Genomic DNA, 19,186 nt, shown 5'->3' on the forward strand with positions numbered 1-19,186 from the left:
TTTCCCATAACTGCAATGAAAAGTAAACGTTTTCTTCCAAGTACAACCTTAGTTCTGCTGCGTGTATTTTGTTCTGTGGCACTTTTGTTATTAATGTCTAAATCGTTTTTGAAATTTTCACTGCCATTTATTCTTTAACCTATGAATTTTCAGGTAAGTGCTCTGAGTTTCTGAAAAGTTGGAGGGAGTGTTGTCTTTTTATTATTAATTTCTAATTGAGGTTCATTTTAGTCAGAGAATAGGATTATTATTATGGTGATTATTATTTGTACAGTGACTTTAAGTTTGATTTGATTTTTTTTTTCTTACTGAGTTTTATTTCAGGTTTAGCATGGCACATGTGGTTTGAGGATGGGTCTTTAATAATTCTTCAAGATTTGTTGAGAATTTTTAATTTATTTTGTGTATGCTTAAAAAAGAAAATATATTCTCTATTGGATGGCAATGTCTACAGATATCTCTTTGCTCAAGCTTATTTGTTTATTAATTTGTGTTATCCTGAACAATATTTAATTTGCATTAATCTCTCTGCTTTTGAAAGTTGGGTTACTGTCTTCCATTATGCTTGTAGATTTATTTATCCATGGCTTCTTGGTCAGACTTTACTTTCAAGGTGAAATTTGTTAGGTTTATGATTGTTTTGTCATACTTAGAGATATTTCCTTTTAAAGAGCCTGTCTTGTCAATATTTTCTGGTATTAACTTTTTTTACTCTAAAGTCCATTTTGCCTGCTCTGAACACAGCTGCCAGCTATTCTTTGGCTTAGTTTTGACCCAGAATATCTCTTCCCAGTCCTTTATTTTCAACCTTTCTGTGTCATTTTGGAGCAAGCTCAGTTGTGAGGATTCTTTGACTTGTTTCATTTCTCAAAAGTCACAAAGATCACTCAGTAATAAATCTAGCCTAGGCTAAGAGATTCAAAAGAACCATCCTCTGAACCAGGTTCTTCAAATACCTTAAACAACTTGAAAATCTATAGAAATTGCAGAAACAAAATGAGTTTCCTTCTTTCCTTGCCCACCTGGACCTGGGAGTTTTTGAAAGCCAGAGCTGCCGGCTTATTTTTCTCTTATCTTTCAGGGAAATCTTGGATAACAGCTCTGGGATGCTCAGCCCTAAAGATCATTTCCCCAATAGGAAGGCAATAATGGTGGAACAGCTCTCCTCGCCCTTCAGGGAGTGTTATGTTTAGATGAGAAAAACATCCCTAAAAGCATTTGTGAGAGATGACTGAGTGTTTTTATCATCAGTGATAGGGACTTCCCCCCCATAAATATATGGCATTCAATAACACAATCTCCTTTCCCAGCTACACGCACGTGTCCTTCAAAGGCACTCTCCCTCCAACCATGTGACCATTCAGCAGAGAGAAATCAGCCCGTTTACATAACAGCTGTTAGAGCGAGCGTTGACATATTACTTCAGGGCCTTCCGCCTATAATGGGTTTTTCAAATGTGTTGCCATGTTCAGTTGATTAGTTGTGGGTGATCTGAAATGTCAAACTATTAGCCTTGACAACTACTGCCAAGGTTACTATCTTCAGAAAATATCTTTTTAATAATATAACTGTTTGTAAGTGGAAAAGGTGATGTTCAAAATACAAAGTAACAATAAGTGTGGATTACCGAGCCACTGATGGCTTCAGTTTTTCATTCTCCGTGGTGATACATGGTCTGGGGCTTCTTTTTAATGATTAAGTACTGCCGAGGCACCCCTGGACTTCCATGAGCTACACAAATGTAGATTTCAGGATTGGAAATTGAAGACAAGGGGCACTGACAGAACAGAAACTTTCAGTTGACGATTCTACCTTCCTCCATGGTTTAAAAAGTCACTTCAAAAACCAGCCACAGCTGAGCATTTCCCAATTAGGCTCTGGCACGGAGCGGGGGTCCTAAAATCCGAATTTACACATTTCAACCATCAAGTTGGTGCCAGCAGTCAGGGACCTGGGAGAAAATGAAATTAGTCCTTGGCCCCTTCTTTTTTTTTTTTTTGCACATTCACTCTCAACCATACTGCGCCCCACGCAGGGTACCTGGGGTTTTCTTTCTTCTAATTAGGGATATTCTTGGTTATAATCAACTCTTGGCTGGCCCTTTCCTCCACACATCAACTACATTTCCATCACTTTTTCCAATTCTTCTGTTCCATTCGTATCTTCTCCTGATAAACCCTGCCTACATGACAGCTGTTCCCCAAAAGCAGGAAGACTATGTAATCTATCTCCCAACCAAGACACTTTCAAGAGTGAAAATGGCACCATACATAGTAGCATGGAACACCAGGGTGGCCTGGGACTCTACCAGACACACAGGCACACACGGTCGCCCTATCAGTAAGGGGTCAGCAACGGTCGCTGTATTTGCCTCTCTTGGGAAAGATATTTTTATTATAATACAGGCTTCCTGGAAATAACACCTTAGCTCAAGAGTTTTTGCTGGGATGGGAAATGCTGTAAAGCAGACCAACACCCAATTTATATTGTCAGAGTGACGTTGACACTCACACAATGAAGGAAATTAAAATCCACAACCAGATCGACCCATGAAAGTCACCACCACCACCACTATCACAGGTTTCCAAGTCAATGCCCGGACTGACCCACATAATCAAGGCTTCAGCAAAAGGGAAAAACGCCTGTCATGATATTTTCATGCTAACAAGAACCGAGAAGCTATAACATTTTCTTTTTTCTGCTTTTCACAACATAATCAGTTGACCTCTTCCACAGGAATCTGTATTATTCAATGGGTAAAGTGGGGAAGGCGTTTACACAGGAGGAGAGAGACGATTAACAAAGTATTTTCTAATGTGTGAGAATATGAAAAATGAATCTTTTGCATCATACGTTTGGGCAGGGCTTTTAATATCACAGTACCTTAATTCAAAATATGATTCATAGTGATCTCAGGCACTGCATCGGGCTGGTGGGGACGGTATTTGGGGCTAGGAGGGCATTTTCTATTATGGTTTAAAGGGCACTAAAGAAGGCAGTCTACTCTGTAACAAGCACTTCAAGACAATGGCAGGGAGCCTCTGTCTCAGGATCATTCTGGCCTTTCAAATCCATCCCACACCCTCCCCTCAACCCCAGAACACCTGGAGATGGAGAAATTGACTTTGATATAAGTTTTTTTTATTGTGAGGTATATGCAAATTCCAAAATGTGGTTTATGTAATCATCTCAATATAAAAATGTTTAATAAAAATTTTAATGAACACAGACCTTGAACTCTGTTACAGATTCTAGTTAGAATAGGCATCTTGGCAGACATTGAAGAAGGTCCATAGGTCACCAAACAAATTGCATCAAGGGAGTTATAATTCTAAACGTGTGTTTGTTTTTGTTACCTGTTCTAAAGCAGGAGTCTCGACTTCTTTTTTTGAAAACAGTCTCAGAATGATGTTTTAAATGCGTAAAGTAAAACACATAGAGTTACAAGGGGAACCAATATCTGGAAATCCAGCTCTCAAAATATTACTAAAATAAATGTATATTCTAGTAATAAGTGTGTTTCTTTGTTGATGCAATAAATAACAGGACCTAGTGATGACTTTGATCACTCCCACAATTTTGAGGTGACGATGAGCAGAAGTAATAGCTCGGTATTTCTGTAATGTGATATGAAAATACCTGATTTCTACTGGTGACAAAATCACAGATACTGTAGATTCATAACAAAAGGAAATGCTAAATTTCATTCAGAGGTTTGGGAACATAATGACAATTTTTTCTCATTTAAGTTTGCAGAACTTCCTAATTTCAACCGGGGACCTCTCGGGGTTCCACACACCTCAGATTAAGAACCAATATAGTTCTTGTAAGCCAACAATTTACTGTATTAATGGCCTGCCTCTTCTTTAAAGAAGCCACCTCCTATCAGAGTATCATACACACAAGCCTACGCCCTCCGGTGAAGGCCCGTGGAGGCCATTTTGGAACCTCTACCATCCTCAGTCTTTGTCCCACTGGGGCAATGACATCCAGCTTCCAAATCTTTTTTTTTTTTTTTTTTTTTTTTTTTTTTGAGACGGAGTTTCGCTCTTGTTACCCAGGCTGGAGTGCAATGGCGCGATCTCGGCTCACCGCAACCTCCGCCTCCTGGGCTCAGGCAATTCTCCTGCCTCAGCCTCCTGAGTAGCTGGGATTACAGGCACGCGCCACCACGCCCAGCTAGTTTTTTGTATTTTTAGTAGAAACGGGGTTTCACCATGTTGACCAGGATGGTCTCGATCTCTCGACCTCGTGATCCACCCGCCTCGGCCTCCCAAAGTGCTGGGATTACAGGCTTGAGCCACCGCGCCCGGCCCAAATCTTGAGAACACTTCTCCATATCACCCCAACCTGACCAACTGGAAATCCCCAGGACGTGAAAGCAGAGTTGAAAGCACATTGCTCCCATCTATAATCCCTTCTGAAATAACTGTGGAGCTTGGAAATTCCAAAACTTCCCAATCCTTGGTAAGAAGCTCTAACAGAAAAGTCCTCCTGGCTCTTTAGTTTCTGAAAAAGAAAGAAAATGAATAGTTTTCCCAAGGATGTTTTCACTTGAAAAAAGAAAAAAAGATTTAATTCATACGAATAAGGAGACAGATGGAAATCAGACTCTATTGAGAGATGACATAACATTGGGGGGACGTGTCTTCCGTCCAGACAGAACTGGGTTCAAATTCCAGTCAGACAGTTAATAACTCTGACCCCAAGTGAGTACTGAATCTCCCTGGGTTAAAATTTCAGTCAGATAGTTAAGAACTGTGACCCCCAAGTAAGAACTGAATCTCCTTGGGTTCAAATTCCAGTCAGACAGTTGAGAACTGTGACTCCAAGTTAGTACTGAATCTCCCTGAGCCTCAGTTTCCATGGAAGGAAAATGCAGATAGCAGCACATATCGCAGACAGCCGTGGGAGGACTGAGCGAAGCGGTGAGATGCGCTCAGACACCTGCAGCTGTGTCTTGGTCTCGGCTCCAAGACAGCGAACGCTGCAGCTGTTCCTGCCGCCTCCCTTTCCGTTATGTGGGTCCTTCTAGGAATGGTACCGATGTCAATTTCCTCATCAGAAAAATGCTGTGCCCTCCTCTTGAGATTTCTCATGAACATGTTAATTTGAAAAACATATTTTTATAGCGCATGCCAACTCCCAACAAGGAATAAATGCCAAGTTTCTGGCACAGAGAAAGAATTCCAAATAGAGGGGAGAGGGGAAATAAGAGCAAGAAATTATGAAGAAACAAAACGCGATTCCACTGATGGTTCAATAATGGAATCACAAAGAGAGAAATCGGGGGTTCCAACACCAAAAAGGTGATTATTCAGATCTTTATGGGGGCAGTGCTATTGATTCAAATAACAAAGAACACTAATATAAATTGCTGTGTGTTCTTCCTTTGTTATCTTTAGTCTGGCAAAATGGATTCTCCTAAACATTGCCTCAAATCTACAGAAGCAATATTTTAAGCTCCCTTAATTTTTTTTCAATTCAGATTTTGGTACATAGTTTAGCCAATGATTAGAATATAACCTAAAAAGACGGATGCTGATTAGACAGCGAAAGGGTTTTATTATGGCATGGATTGCTCTTGCTGTCTTCTGAGTCTGTTTAGGAAATGTGGGTCAAATGGTGGAAATTTCAATGTAAGAAGATCACCTACAAAGTAAGCAACAAAAGGCAACCAGCCTCCCCCAGACAGGACGCTTTTTCCCTCCAACTGCATTTCAGTATTAAACATCTTTCAATAACGAATAATTACAGCAACCACCATTTCTTGACCACGTACTATACGCCAGTCACATGAATTACATTTGTCTTTCATAAAAATCCTAGTAGGCAGATACTATTATTATCCCCATTTTACAGATGTGAAAACCTGTTGAGAGAGATGCAGTTGCTAATGAACAGAAAGAAGGTGAAGTAAAGTTGATTCGGGTGTGTCTGTGGGACAAAGACCATTCCACAAACGTTTATTCTTGCATCAGCAGCAACCAAAATGCAGCACAATGAGCCATCTTTCCACAGCTCCTCTTCAAATGAAACTACAAACTCCCTCAAAGAATAATGGCCCATCAGCTTCCACTGTCTCTGATGGTGTTTGTCTAGTAAACCTCATGCAGGTGTGGGAAGCTTGGGCTGCAGAATCAATCAAACACAGACCTGCAGGATGAAGGCTTAGCAAGAAGCCCTTGTCTGTTCCTCTGCTTGTCCTCGTCAGTGGCAATGGGAGTGAATTCTAGCCATCCAAGAGAGCCAGGACATGGGGAAGTCTGGAGGAATGGAAATGGAAAATGGTTGACTGAAACAAGCAAGTCTGTTACACGGTTCGCCTTCCGGGATCATCTCGGCAAGATGCCCAAGCCCAGATTTCTCACATTCTACCAAACTCCAGGCAGAGGTAACTTGACATTCATATTTGAACTGTACTAATTTATCGGGCAGCTTTTCCCACTTAGGCCGTAACAAATAGGCTTTAAAAGCTTCAAAAAGGGATGGTATTCCCTTTGATAGTCTAATGATATTCTAGGAAATTACTCAATTATAACTCTTACAACATCTTGATGAAAAGAGAACAGTATTTCCACTGGGTATCTTTTCTTTGCCATGGGTGAAAGATGAGGCATATAAAGGCTAATCATGTTATCTAAGGTTTAACAGTAAGTCACATGAAATGACAGGTGTGAAAGAGCTTTGAGAAGACAGTGCTACCCAAATGTAAGGCATTATTAGGAAGAATGCTGATACTCCGTAACTTTTTGACCACCACATGCTACAACTAAATTCTACTGCCTTTTTCACCTAGGACAGACTACCTGAAGTGTAATTTTCTAATTTACTCCCTCATTTAACATATGCTACATGTTCTTGAATTAGGAGCCAGAGGACACCGTGGGAAAAGGAGAAGGAGCAGAGACCAGCTTTCCTTAGTTCTAGTAGAAATTAGAATTCAGACCGGGCATGGTGGCTCATGCCTGTAATCCCAGAGCTCAAGGATTGCTTGATCCCAGGAGTTCAAGACCAGCCTGGGCATCATAGTGAGACCCTGTCTCTAGAATTAGCCAGTTGTGGTGGCATATGCCTATAGTTTCAGCTTCTTGGGATGCTGAAGTGGGAGGATCCCTTGAGCCCAGGACTTGGCGATTGCAATGAGCTATGATCATGCCGCTACACTCCAGTCTGGGTGACAGAGAGAGACCCTGACTCAAAAAATAATAATAACAATAATAGTAACTATAGATTAAGAAACACACTGAGATAAGAAACACTGGCTTTGTCCTGTAGTTACAGGCATGTTGTAACTACCAATGAACAGGTGTTGATTAATTGGCAGGCTATACCAGAGTCCATGAGGCACGTTGGGAGAGCTAGGTCATTTCAGCTGATGCCAAAGGCAGTTCCGGCCATAAATCACTCATGGCTTTCTAATGCAGCATGTCAGGATGTGCAAACCCTTTATAAAATATATTTCTCCCATCTCCTCTCCTCAAAACAATGCCCATGTGGTCACTTTGGAGTCCAGCTTTTTCTTTCTAAGAATTAGAAAGAGTTTTTTTTTTTTTTTTTTTTAAGTGCTACCCACTGCTGTCTCATCAGCCAGCACACAGCACCCTGCTGTCTTTCCTCAGCAATTGAACCTACAAAAGGCTGGGCCTCTCCTGTGTCTGAGCCACAGAGCCCATCCAAGTCCAACATCCCCACCTTCAGGAAATCATGCAAAACTCACCTCAGTACTCAGGCATTTTTCTGATAGAGGATCTCATAGCAACCCTAGAGCAACCTCATATTCCTTTTTCCCTACCCACAAGCTTCCAACTCTCTCCCATAAAAATGTCCTAATTCTGGAGGCCAGTCTCAAGCCATCTGCTTCCCCCAGGCATCAGAAGATGATAAGAAGAAGATAAATGTTCCATCCTCCTCTGCTGAAGGTCTTTCAGGAAACTTTCCAGATACTGAAGTGGATACCCAATATCTGAGACCTCCAACTACTGCTCCAGAGGAAAAAGAATAAAATGAAGATTCGAGGAGTCTGCACATTTCTCTGACCATGTAAGAAGCATTGGCTGGAGTTTCAGAGAGTTATGAAGTTAACAACGGAAAAATCTCAGAACAGCTCAAGCCAGCACTGAGCTATTCCAACTACGCTTTCTCCTCTGAACTGCTTTTTGTTCCTTTACGGAGGTCTATGGAACTCAGCTTCAGCCAGTGAGTGATTCTATCCTAACATTCTATTCAATAAGCTCCAGCAACACCAGAGAAAAAATTCACCCTGGTGATGGTTACCTGGCCTGATGGGCCCCGTATCTCCCACCAGGGGTTACTCTAGACCAGTGCCTGCAGGGGCACTTCCTACACGGATGGAGATGGCCTTTATCTGTGCTGTCCCATGAAGTAGCCACTAGGAACACGTGGCTCTGAGCCCTTAAATGTGGCTAGTGGGACTGAGAAATGGAATTTGTCATTTTCTTTAAGTGTAATGAACTTTCAATAGCCACAGCAGCGTAGAGGCTCGTGTCTCAGACAACAAAGTCACAGGTGGAGTCAGGAGTTCGCCAGGGTAAGGCTTGGGGTGGCATCTCCCAGCTGCACGAGTGACAAAATGGCTTCTTCCCGCCCTCTCTCTGCTTCCACAGACTAGGGTATTTCTATTCTTTATCTTGCTCCACCTCTATACTTTCAAAATGCGTCCCCACCAATAAAAACACAATTTCAGCAGAAAAGCGGCCAAACATCGCAGGGAGACTCCTGGGGCCCACAGTTAAAGGCTTTTGTTCCAACGCCACCTTTTGTTTCCACATCTACGTTATCCAACTAGAACCAAGCTAGCTAAACACTCCATGGGAATCCTCACCACTGGGCCTCTACGCTCCAGGTGGAAAGGTTTCCCGGAGCTCTGCAAGCCACTGGCTTACATTTCTCTAGGGGCCACAGGCATAGCACTCACCTGTGGCTTCCCAAGCCTCCTGGTGTGCGAGATCCCCTGGGAGCTCCCTACATGAAAATGTCAGGCCCCTCCTAGACCCAATAGGTCAGAATGTGCAGAGGTGGGTCCCCCAAATCTCTGTATTTGATAAGCTCTCCAGTGCTAGGTAATCAGACTCTAGTACTCAGGCTAGCTTCGGGGAAGTCCTGGCCTATACAACAGTGGGCATGAAATTACCAGCAGGAATCCCTTCCTCACTCCAGCCCAGAGCTGGTCCAGTAGGGGGCTGAGCAAAGGGGAATTCTAATGTTGTCAGGAAATCTTGTGGTTTCAAAAGGAAAAAACCCATTTTAGGCTTAAACTCTGATCAGGAAGAAGCTCTTTTCCCTCCTATGGAATTTGGAATGCCCCTCCCTCCATGGAGGTGTGGCAGGAGGTGCTACGGAACAGCCAGTGAACACGGATGAATGCTCAGCGCCCAGGTTAGAAGGCACAAGAAAGCACACGCCATGCGGCACAGCCATGCCTAGGGTTTCGAATGGCTCAGAAAGCCAGCTATCCACAGGGACTGAGAGCGCTGGCAAGAGGACCAAGAACGTGCAGGCCCTCAGGGGACATCGAGAGAAGAGCGACTACAAGCCACACCACCCCCGAAATCCCATGCATTCCTCTCTGAGGGAGAACTAATAGTCTATGTCAAACTTTTTAAAGTGTTCTTACCATACACATGAAGAAGAAGAAGAAGAAGAAGAAGAAGAAGAAGAAGAAGAAGAAGAAGAAGAGAGGAGGAGGAGGAAGAGGAGGAAGAGGAGGAAGAGGAGGAAGAGGAGGAAGAAGAAGAAGAAGAAGAAGAAGAAGAAGAAGAAGAAGAAGAAGAAGAAGAAGAAGAAGAAGAAGAACAAGGAAATGAAATGGGAAGAAACTTTGGGAAGGGACAGATGTCTATGGCCTTGACGGTGGCGATGATTTCACTGGTGTCTGCTTATCCCCAAACTCATCAAATTGTACACATGAATTACATACAGCTTTATATAAGTCAATCATACCTCAATAACGTGGTTTCAAAAATATTTTTGTAGGTTAGTTGTCCAGTTTATTTTCTGCATGGAAAAATGTATACAGGTCTCTCTCTCTCTCTCTGGGTGGGGGCCCAATCATTTACAAGTTCTTTTGTGTCTTCTAAAGACTCCAAATCCACAAACCTTGCACAAAGGGGCTGTGTGTGGCCACAAGGGTTGAAAGGAACCTTGCCCAGTCATTACAGCCAGGATTCTGGGATTCTAAGAGAACCAGGCACGTGCTTTCCACACAGAATGATGTCCTACTGAAGCTCATTTCTATTGGGTCATTTAAAGTCACAATCTGGCCAGGCATGATAACTCACGCCTGTAATCCCAGCACTTTGGGAGGCTGAGGCGGGTGGATTACTTGAGGCCAGGAGTTTGAGACCAGCCTGGCCAACATGGTGAAACCCCATCTCTACCAAAAATACAAAAATTAGCCTGGCGTGGCAGCACATGCCTGTAATTCCAGCTACTCAAGAGGCTGAAGCAGGGGAATCACTTGAATCTGGGAGGCAGAGGTTGCAGTAAGCAGAGGTTGTGCCACTGTATTCCAGCCTGGGCAATAGAGCAAGACCCCATCTCAGAAAAAAAAAAAAAAAAAAAAAAAAAAAAAAAAAAAAAGGCACAATCTTAAAATGTTTAGGACTAGAGACCAAAAGATGGTGTCTTTTTTTTTTTTTTTACTGCTGCTTTTCGCTTTTTCTCAGTATATAGCTATGCCAATGACTAAGAATATTTGCCCAAACCTTTGCCAGGTTCATCTCTTCCTTCCTCTTCAAGAACTCTCTCTAGAGGTAGCAAACTAAGTTTCTCCAGAGCTTTCTCTCACAAATATAGAGATGAAGAAAATATATAACATCAACCACCTTTTGTGGGGGAAGAAAAGTAATTAGATGGGCAATGCTGTAAGCCACATCTATTTGTTTTAGATTTTCTTCAGTCTAAAAGAGTTGAGCCCAAAATGGATAAATGTGTCATTTTCCTTGAATGTGAGTGGATATTACAGACTTGTTCTCCTAAACCCATTTGAGTGCTCTGTAATTCAAGGGCTTTCTCTATATTCCTCCAATAAAAATGTCTTGAGGTTTTCTGGAAGTGGAGACCAGAAACCCACGAGGGCTTTCCTCTTACTGGTTTTGACTCTGATTTTTCTAAGAAGTTGGCTACACCAGAGATAGAGATGTGGACAAAGCGGTCAGACACACGCATCATTCACTGGGTAATGCACACTAACACACTCATAGTGATTCCGTGAGCTCTTTTTTCTGCATTTGAACATTTCTTTCTTGCTGTATTATGCTTCTACGCCTCTGTTATCAGATGCACCTGCTCATACAAGTTTGCTATCATTTATCTCACTTACAGTAACATCGAGCACACCATTAGTGTTGCTTAGAATTACCCCAGCTCCAATGAAGATGCCTTAATAGTTTTGAAGGAACGCCACCCAAATTACAGTGTGTAGGCAAGAGAGTTCACCAGTCTATAAATGTGAAGATCTTCAAGCATTGTGCTACGTTCTCTTTTATTCATTTTTCTCTGGAGCAGGTTAAACCTCTTGAATTAAGATCCATGCTCAGATGCCGACGGAAATGGAGTGTGTTCAGAAACTGCTGTTTACTTGAATGTGTTTATTGCTTAAGTGTCATTTCTGCCTTTATTCCTTTCATTGTCTTTTTGAGCTCTCAGAAAGGAATCCAGTATTTTCAATTTTTTAAAATCATTTCTCCCAAATGTGTGCTATGTGAGTTGTTATGGCTGACAGCTAAATTACTTTTTTTTATTGCCCTACTGAATTTTAAAAATAGTAGTTAAGCAAGCCTTCGTTGATTTCAATTAAGAGAGACGCTCTGTAATGCAATTAAGAGATGCTGTATAATTGCCTTCAATTCCAACAGTGAGAAGAGTTCATATTACTTTTTAGTATTCGGCATGCCCCTTTAAGTTCATGTACAGCCTAGCATCACAGTCATTCCCTCCTTGTCTCTCGCCGAGGCCGCAGAGCATCGTGGCCAACGGCAGAATTGCAATCGGCACTTCTCCTTCCGCAGTGACGCTGTGCTAGTGCGGCCCCTGCTGGCTTAGTTTTTGGTAACAGCTGTTGAGGGGCTGGATTCCAGAGAAGACAGGTACTTTGGTACAAATCAGCAGGAAAGAATGAAGACGACTAAATTGTCTTCTACACGTTTTCAGGAGCTTAGACCCTCACCCAAATGGGCAAGAGTACATATTTTTAGAAACGTTCTGCTTTTCTCATGACTATCCCAGGAAGTTTGTTCCCTGTGCTTTTTACACACTTGTCCACGCACTGTCTTAACCTTTATTATAGGAAATGGAGGCTCTAGGCAGGACGCTTGGGCCTGGGGAAGGGGTGCGTGGTGTGTGTGGTGTGTGTGTGTGTGTGTGTGTGTGTGTGTGTGCGGTGAATGATTATGTCCCACCTGTCCCCTTTCCATCAGTTCCTCCGTTTTAAAAAATACAAGAGACTGACATTTTCTCAGCCTTCTAAGAGGTGGAATACACACGTGGCTTCAAGCCCTCCACCTCACTACCAGCGTCCAGCCCAACAACTGTTTCTACATAGAAACTCTGGGCCACCCACCTGGCTTACAGTGTGCTGAAATGTATCTGTTTAACTGTCCACTAATACCTAAGGGAAATGTTACCAAATGGTGATTCTGGAATTTTCTTGTGCCTCCAAAGCATAGCTGATTTTCCATTCTCTGACAACCAGCCAATCCGCTAAGCATCACCATTCCCCTGTAGGTAGCCAGCTGAAGCCCAAGCTTTGTTCATCTCTGGATTACAACATCCCTGGACATGACTAAAGAGGGGTGGGGGCTGACCTCCCAGGCACACATTAGAACGAGTAGTGTCAGTCAACACTTCTTTGGGACTGAGACCTCAGACTGTCACAATAGGAAAAGAGAGAGCATTTCCTTAGATTGGGGCAGAGCAAACATGGCTGTGGTTCTTGGCCAGCGCAGGTTGCCCTGAAGCCACAGTGCCCTGTGCTCGGCAGGAATGTGGTGCCCTTCCCCATCTCTGCCACGGCCAGACCCAGTCTATGCTACACTGTTTCTCCTGTGCCCTCAGAGCAACCTCGTAACCATTCTTCCCATTTCCATTTGTCCTTCTTACAATCTGCTCTTCCTCCTTGAGTCAGAGTATTCTCCCAAATCCCAAACTGCCCCAGCTTGTACTATGGATTAAAACTTTTCAGGGCTGGGTGCAGTGCTCACGCCTGTAATCCCAGCACTTTGGGTGGCCAAGGTGGGTGAGCCACTTGAGGTCAGGTGTTCGAGACCAGCCTGGCCAACATGGTGTCAGCATGTTGAGAGATCTCTCACTCTGCTAAGAGTACAAAAATTAGCTGAACATAGTGGCGCATGCGTGTAATTACAGCTACTAGGGAGGCTGAGGCAGGATAATTGCTTGAATCTGGGAGGTGGAGGTTGCAGTGAACTGAGATCATGCCACTGCACTCCAGCCTGGGCAACGGAGCAAGAATCCATCTCCAAAAAACAAAAAAAAACAAAAAAACAAAAACAGCTTTTCAAAGATTTTCTGTTGCTTGTTGAAAAAAAAGACTAAAATCTTCAGTTTAGCTTACCAGGCCAGTGTAAGCTTAGCTTGCAGAAACCACATGTGTATTCCACCTCTTAGAAGGCTGAGAAAATGTCAGTTGTTTGTATTTTTTTAAATGGAGGACCTGATGGGACAATGGGACAGAGTCACATGCTGTTCTTCCCATTCCCAGTGGGACCTCTCATCTATCCTTCCAATCAGCCTCAGGTCTGGAGAGCCTCGTCTGTTTGCATTGTGAATTGTGTGTGTGCATCCAACATTGTCTTTAACCTCTATAAGGACAGAGCAGGAGCCAGTCACTGTATCCATGGTACCTAGTGCAGAGCCTGATATATAATAGGTTATCCATGGTTCCAACTATTTGCTGAATCAATATGTGAATAACGAGGGTGGCAGCGGGGAGAATTTCAACAGCAGTGGGAGGCAGTGCCAGGAAAGAGGAGCACCCGTCCCTTTAGGACTGATGGGAAAGAGCTCCTTGGTGACAGTAGCCAGCCTTCCTACTCACACTGCTTCACTGGCAGCAGAATAATCAACCACGGACATCCCCAAGTAGGGACAGAAGATGACAGGCGCCATGCTTTAACTGGGAGAACTTGTTGGTGAGCAGAGCTGAGATGCCTCCTTCTCAGGTGTTGAGAAACGTTGGGAGGTCCAGAGTGCCAAAAACTTCCCTTCCAGGGATAGAGCTCAGAGAAATATGTTTTCTTTTCTCATTATCACCTGCTGAGGTTTTAAGAGTAGGCATATAAAATCAGCAAGAAACAGGTACCTTTTTGGTACTAGAACATAGAAGAGAATAGATAATAGAACATAGAGGGGCCGTTCGAAGAATGAACAAAAAAGATTCAATGAGTTTGAAGGGTTTCAACCAAGAACCATAAAATCTTACCAAGTAGGCCTACTTTGAGTCATTGAGATACTGTCTCATCCAATTGTATTCTTCTTAATCCAATGCTGAGAACATAAAAAATGCTTATAACTTCAAAACATGGTTTAAATGTATCTAACCCTCTTTACAGATCTTATGTTTTTGGGAGATGACAGGGCCTTTTAAATGTATTTTCTTAGAGACGCTTTGTCATTTAAAGGTCACATCAACTTTGATGGGATCTTTGGGTACATGTCAAATATATTATGGCAGCAGCAATACGGCATTACTTATTACAAGAAAGATTTATATTACTTATTACTTACAAGAAAGATCTACTTTACTTATTATAAGAAAGGAATTGCATAAAGCCATTAGCTACTTTGTAAGAGTCAAATGTACGTTATTACTTCACCTTAACCTTGTTCGGATTCCCAAGAGTCTTCCATTCCCAGTGCATCTCCTAAGAGTGCAGAGAAGAAGTGGGTTTCAAGCCCTATCCATTAAAAACACATTTGAATGGATCCCTGTAAGATTTCCCTGTGATGCAATCAGAGACAACAGAAAGAGGGGTACCTGGCTTTCTCCAACTGGCTTGCCGCAAATGTCACCAGTGCAGACTAGAAAATACCAACTCGCTTGTCCCAGAGCTTTTCTAAGTGAGTCACTGGGACTAGAGCCTGCTGGAGCTCTGCCTTCATCTTTGCCTTCAAAAGTGACAGCGTCAGTGGCACCTCCTGCATGCCCAGAGGCAACACCCCCTGCTTCCAACTTCAATAATCTTCCAAACAAACATGAACCATTGAGTGTGGGTGGAAACCACAGGAAACTCTAACTGCACCAAGAGAAAAGTTTAGATGACCCCAAGGTTCTAACCTCTTGCATCAATTAACCACATTAATTAAGAGAAAAATAGAAAGAGAAACAAAAAATGAGCAATTTGAAGGAGAGTTTTCATATTCTTAAGTGTCATATTGCTATTGTTTCTACTAAGCACCTCTGTAAAATAACAGTAATAATTATTTATTTATTTTTTTTATTTTTTAAATTTTATTTATTTATTTATTTATTGCATTTTAAGTTTTGGGGTACATGTGAAGAACATGCAAGATTGTTGCAATATAATAATAACTTCTAAACATAAATGTTTTGTATGTGTAAACATATGTATATATACATTTCCATATAAATATTTATATTTATGCATATATTAAATGGTTTATAACATTGAAAATATTCCTTTAGAACATTAAGCTCAACATGTCAAAACACTCAAATTACTCCCTTCACCTTCCAGACACACCTGCCACCCGCAACTGTCTGAGTTCAGTCACATGACCCATCTCCCAGTAAGAAGGCCGGAAATTACATTTGACTTGTCTCTTGCCTCCTTCATCCATCAGTCCTGTGGAAAATTCCTCCAGATCTCTCCAACATCCACCTCTTCTTTCTAAATTCAGTCCTTCTTCCTTGCAACCTATCTGCACAAAACCACCAGATTAACTTAGCACAGTTCCCCTATGATTCACTCAGGACCTCAGTCAAAACTTTCAACAGCTCTTCATTGTCAACTCAGTCTCTTTTCAGCCACTCAAGACCCTCTGTATTCTGGCCACACCTATCTTTCTTATATCCATACTCCACACTAATCCCATACTTCCCATTGCCAAGCCCTTCCTTCTGCCAGTCCTACCTCCCCCAGAGGGTCAACACCACGCTGTCACTGCAAGCATTTATGGTTGAATATTTCTAGATGCCTCATGGCCAGAAGGTTCTATAAGTTCTGGCTAATGTGTCCATTGCTCCACGCAGCCTCCTGAGGTCCAGTGCAGAATGCTCTCCTTGGCTTCCCCTGGACTCCTCAATTGCCCTGTGATGCTCTGTGCACCAGCATGTCTTCTTAGAGGAGAGTCACCTTCAAGGTCAGGTAACTCCAACCTAAAGAGTCACATTTTGCCCCCTGCACCCCTTCTGTACCATCTTACTCAGGAGGCACTTACTGTCTTCAGAATTGTTTGCTAAGAGGAATAAAAGGCTATAGATGACTCTCTGATTTGAGCATCTTCCTTTCATCCCACGAGAAAACAAAAGGACACAACTCTAGATGGTAATGCCATCCACACAAAGGCAGGTGAATATCCAAGGCCAAGAGTGCCTGATTCGGTTTGGATTTGTGTCCCTGCCCAAATCTCATGTTGAACTGTAATCCCCAGTGTTGGAGGAGGGGCCTACTGAGAGGTGATTAGATGGTAGGGGCAGATTTTCCCCTTGCTATTCTCTTGATAGTGAGTTTTCATGAGATCTGGTTGTTTAAAGGTTTGTAGCACCTCCTCTTTTCACCTTCTTCCTTTCTCTCTGGCCATGTACAATGTTCCTCCTTCCTCTTCACCTTCCGCCATGATTGTAAGTTTCCTGAGGCCTCCACAGCCATGCATCCTGTACAGCCTGCAGAACCATGAGCCAATTAAACCTCTTTTCTTTATGAATTATCTAATCTAAGGTAGTTCTTTACAGCAATGTGAAAATGGACTAATACAGAAAATCGATATTGAGAAGCAGGGCATTGCTATAAAGATACCTGAAAACGCGGAAGTGACTTTTGGAACTGGGTAATGATCAGAGGTTGGAACCATTTAGAGGGCTCAGAAGAAGGCAGGAAGATGAGGGAAAGTTTAGAACTTTCTAGAGCTTATTAAATTGTTGTGACCAAAATGCTGACAGCGATATGGAAAATGAAATCCAGGTTGAAGTGGTCTCAGATGGAGACAAGGAATTTATTGTGACCTGGAATAAAGGTCACTTTTGCTATCCTTTAGCAAAGAGGTTGGAGGCACTGTATCCCTGCCCTAGAGATCTGCAGAACTTTGAACTTTAGAGAGATGAATTAGGGCTGGGCATGGTGGCTCATGCCTATAATCCCAGCACTTTGGTAAGCTGAGGTAGGGGGATCACTTGAGCCCAGGAGTTCAAGACCAACCTGAGCAACATAGTGAGACCCATCTCCATTAATTTTTTTCAAAAGAATAAAGAAGAGATGATTTAGGGTTTCTGACAGAAAAAATTTTTAAGCAGCAAAGCATTCAAGATTGACCTGACTGCTTCTTACAGCAAATGCTCATATGTATAAGCAAATAATTGATTTGAAACTGGACTTAGATTTAAAAGGAAAGCAGAAGGTGGGGGGTCAATTTGAGTCATGCAGGTTGTAAGAAATGTGGAGTTTTCACTTCTGTGGTCCTGGACTTTACCCCAGACCACCGGGTAAGAATGATTGCCCCCTTGAGCCCACCACCACCTCCAGGACTGCCTGGACTGCCTGTGTCACATGAGCCGTCCAGGCCCCACTGACTGTTAGGCTGTGGCCCTCATCGAGGTTTTTTCCTGACAGGGTCATGGCTAGGATGCTGGTGCAGACCATTCACACAGGCACCCAGAAGCTCCAAGACGCTGAGGCCAATCGGAAAGTTGAAAACAAGATGGTAGTTCCCCGCCACACTAGCTTTAGCATTTACCCTCCCGTTCTATTTTTTTTTTAAGCCTACTGCACCTGGTATTACCAGGTGGTCTCCCATCTCAGTAGTAACCAGGCCCGACCCTGCTTTGCTTCCGAGATCTGACGAGATCGGGCTTGTTCAGGGTGGTATGGCCATAGACTACCCTCCCATTCTAAAAGGAAACTGCTCTCTGAGGTAGGCAGGAAAGAAATTTTAGGAGATTCCAATTGCACACATTAAAGCATCCTACAACAACACCCAGATTCACATAATCTCTGCCACTAATCAACCCCTTGCCCATACTTCCTGTGGAACAGAGAAATTTCCAAATGTCAAGGGCACAGGCATTGCAGCACAATCCAGGTAAAGCAGGCATAGTAGCAGCAGCAAAAGCTACAGGGAAGGGTGTGACCCACATCTGAGTTGTGGTGAAAGGTCTGAGGCCGCGACATCTGCCTACTATCCAGGAACTGACGGGATGCGGTGGAGGGGGGAGGTGGGGGGAGCCCGGAAGTGATCTCAATCACAGACACCACCACCATCCCGCACAATGGCTGCTGCCCAAGGAAGGCTCCGAGGCTGTGATGAAAGGGAAGCCTACACTTGAACCTAACCTCAAGTCTCAGATCCAGCTGGACCATGTGGAAAGCTCACTGTCAAAGCTCTCTCCAGAATATGGCTTGCTGGAGATCTTTCAGACGGTAAGGGAGAACTTTGCATCCTTACATAGTGGCCTTTGCTTGCACCTCCAACTGGAGATGGATGTACCCCAAAAGTTAAATTTGCTTCTCTTAGACAAGAGGGGGGCTAAGGACACAGCTGTCGCCTAGGGCCAACCTCTGCTCTGAGAAGATAAAACAGTATCTGTACCATATGTTGTAAAGAAATAATAGAAAGCGGAGTGTAAGGGTTTGAAACATTTGTAGGTTGACCATGCGATAGAAAAGAAAAACCCATTTTATGAGAAGGAATTCAAGCTGGCTGCAGAAATTTACATAAGTAAAAAGGAGCCAAATAATAATAGCCAAGACAAAGGGAAAATGCCTTGAAGGTGTTTTAGGCACCGTGGCAGCCCCTCTCATTATAGGTCCGAAATCTAGGAGGGAAGAATAGTTTTGTGGGCAGGCTCTGCTGCCCTGTGCAACCTCAGGACACTGCTCCCTGCTTCCAGCTGCTCCAATTCCAACTGTGGCTAAAAGGGCCCTGCTCTATAGGGTACAAGCCATAAGCCTTGGTGGCTTTCATGTGATGA

At 43.1% G+C, this 19,186-nt stretch overlaps 2 pseudogenes; one reads left to right on the plus strand and one right to left on the minus strand.

The window, feature by feature from the left end:
* The first annotated feature begins 17,636 nt into the window (after window positions 1–17,636).
* Window positions 17,637–18,519, plus strand: LOC101029906 (small ribosomal subunit protein uS11m-like; annotated as a pseudogene).
* On the minus strand, window positions 17,976–18,094 carry LOC120368022 (5S ribosomal RNA; annotated as a pseudogene).
* Window positions 18,520–19,186: the final 667 nt, after the last annotated feature.

Source organism: Saimiri boliviensis, chromosome 9 (genome assembly GCF_048565385.1).
Source record: "Saimiri boliviensis isolate mSaiBol1 chromosome 9, mSaiBol1.pri, whole genome shotgun sequence".
NCBI classification, from domain to species: domain Eukaryota; kingdom Metazoa; phylum Chordata; class Mammalia; order Primates; family Cebidae; genus Saimiri; species Saimiri boliviensis.